The following is a 2,448-nucleotide window of genomic DNA, read 5'->3' on the forward strand; positions in this document are numbered from 1 at the left end:
AGGCTATTGCAAGTAGATATAAAAGAAACAAAATGAGTTCAGTAGGATGAACCCAGCATAGCAAATCAAAACCACCAAAACCTCAAGAGTAAGATGCATGAATTGAGACTTCCTCCTCAAAATATTTGACAGTACGATTGATTATGTTTGAAAATTGAAATGAGGGCATGCTGGCAATGGTGACTTGGTTATTGATTGGAATAAGACTTTTTACTATGAGAAAAAGTTTTCCTTTGATCTCGCACACACTAAACCAAGCAAAAAAAATGTTAGTGACTAGAAACTAGGGGAATTCTTTAGCGATAGCCCTCCGACGCTAATGACGCAAAGCCTCTGCGAGTGGTGGCCATGAGCACAGCCACCGGCCAAATCAGAGATAAACTCCATGGGTGTCCCTCAAGGCCTACGACGTCGGCAATTGGGGAAGTTCGCGACATGGACGCTATCTTTCCATGTGTTGGCAACAGACAACAAAATCGATCGGAGCGGCAGGAAACAAGAGCAAAAGGAAGGGTTAGAAATTTTAAGCAGGAGATTTGTCATGCATTTATAACTAACTATGTGCTCTGATACCATTGTTAATAATCTAAATGCACGAATCAAAACGAATTAAAATGGTAAACACTTACAATGATCTCCCACATATCTACAATCGGCGACGATTGGACTTGCTGCCGGAAGAGCAATCATAGGATTGGAAAGCTCTGCACAATTTCACGAACCAAATCTCACCGTCTCAGATGTTCTTCTCACTCTCTCATTGTCTCTTTCACTTCACTGTGAATCGTCCCCCATGATCCTTGGGCGCACCCCTTATAAAGGAAAATAACTCAAGGATATAATGGACTTTTCCATTTAGAGTAGTGGGGAACGTGGGCATGTTCCTACATTCCCATTTCCTATAGGATCGACATCTGAAGCCGATTAGTGACAAGCCGAGCTAATCGGGGGATCAAACCTACACACAGCTTAGGCAAAGAATTTGATCAGCTTACGAGGGAGCGAGGCGGTGAGAGGGTGACCAACGGAGGAGATGACCTGCTCGTCGTCGCAGCTGTAGCGGTGATGCAACAAACCTTAACTGCCTCCAGAACAAAATCGCAAGCAACAAGACTCTCTTTTCTTTTCTGTGGCCAAGGAGAAGGAGACGTGAGAAAGATCACGGTTTGCAGTGTACTCTCGCCTCTTCTTAAATAAAAAACTCTAATGGCCATTTAGACCAGGTGGAGTTGTACTCTCGCCTCTCTTTAAAAACAAAAGAAACTGTAATGACCATTTATACTAGTTGGAGTTTAGAGTTTAGGGTTTAGAATTTAGTCCCATATCGTATGTTTTTGATTGACGGAGTGGAACTAGTGCTATAAAAGAAAAGGCTATGGCACTTTCTCATTCATACCTTTCTCGGCCTTTTGGCTAAGATCAAGTGTAGTATCTGTTCTTATCAGTTTAATATTTGATACGTGGGCCATTGGTTCACTATGATATTAAATTATTTTTATTTTGGGGAGGGATCATTACAGTAGCTTGCTATTGGATCCTTCGCATGTCATACCTGTGTTGCACTATTGCAGGGGTTCGGCGCACCCGACCAATATAAATTAAATTTTTATATTAAATTAAGTTTATTTTTAAATTATTAAATATAGTCCATGAAATTAAATCTTAAAGTTTTATATATTTAAAAATAAATACAAAACACATAAAAATAATTGAATTTTTTTACTGATTAAATTATTATTTTTCAATTAATGAATAAGAAATTTTAAAATTAGAATTGAATAAATTGATGTTTTCTTAGATGAAATTTTGAAATAATTTAATTAAAATTTTATTAGGTTATTCAATTTAATTGAAATAACTTAATTAGTGTGGGTTTTTTTTAATTTGGTAAGAAAAAATGATTTTACTCCGCCCAAGAAAGATAAATCACGTACCAAACAACTTTCTAATAGGGAGGACATTTAATTAATCCGTAGGGAATAAAACACGTAAAACACCTGTATCATTCGAATAACAGTTTGGCAACATCGTGGGGGTAGAGTATAACGACCACCCTTCTTACTACTACTACTCTCTAAGGATGACCGTTACTTAACTACTAACTCTACTTAACCGGTATGATTAAAAATCACATGGAAACCCTACCGAAAAATTTCGACAGAGTCTCCCGTGTACCGGTGACCATATTCAACAATACATGCAATATATACTCAGCCACAAGCGGCTGGAACACATATCAATCAACCACGCAGTATAATAAATCCAAAATAAAGAAAACAACACCACAACTCATCACACCATATCACAATTCATCTACTATGTCCTAATTACATCAAAATATCATGTACTATCTCAAATACTTCTAACATAGCAAAAGACAATAGAAACTAAACGCGGAAGCTTAATAATGAAATACAACTTCTTACTTCCTAATTTTCTTATCATCCT

General features: G+C 37.2%; 1 non-coding gene across 1 annotated transcript; it reads left to right on the forward strand.

The window, feature by feature from the left end:
* Positions 1 to 1,392: 1,392 nt before the first annotated feature.
* Positions 1,393 to 1,589, forward strand: LOC122044816. The gene has a single exon (XR_006129815.1). It is a non-coding gene; the product is annotated as a U2 spliceosomal RNA (small nuclear RNA).
* Positions 1,590 to 2,448: the final 859 nt, after the last annotated feature.

Source organism: Zingiber officinale, chromosome 2A (assembly GCF_018446385.1).
Source record: "Zingiber officinale cultivar Zhangliang chromosome 2A, Zo_v1.1, whole genome shotgun sequence".
Lineage (NCBI taxonomy): Eukaryota > Viridiplantae > Streptophyta > Magnoliopsida > Zingiberales > Zingiberaceae > Zingiber > Zingiber officinale.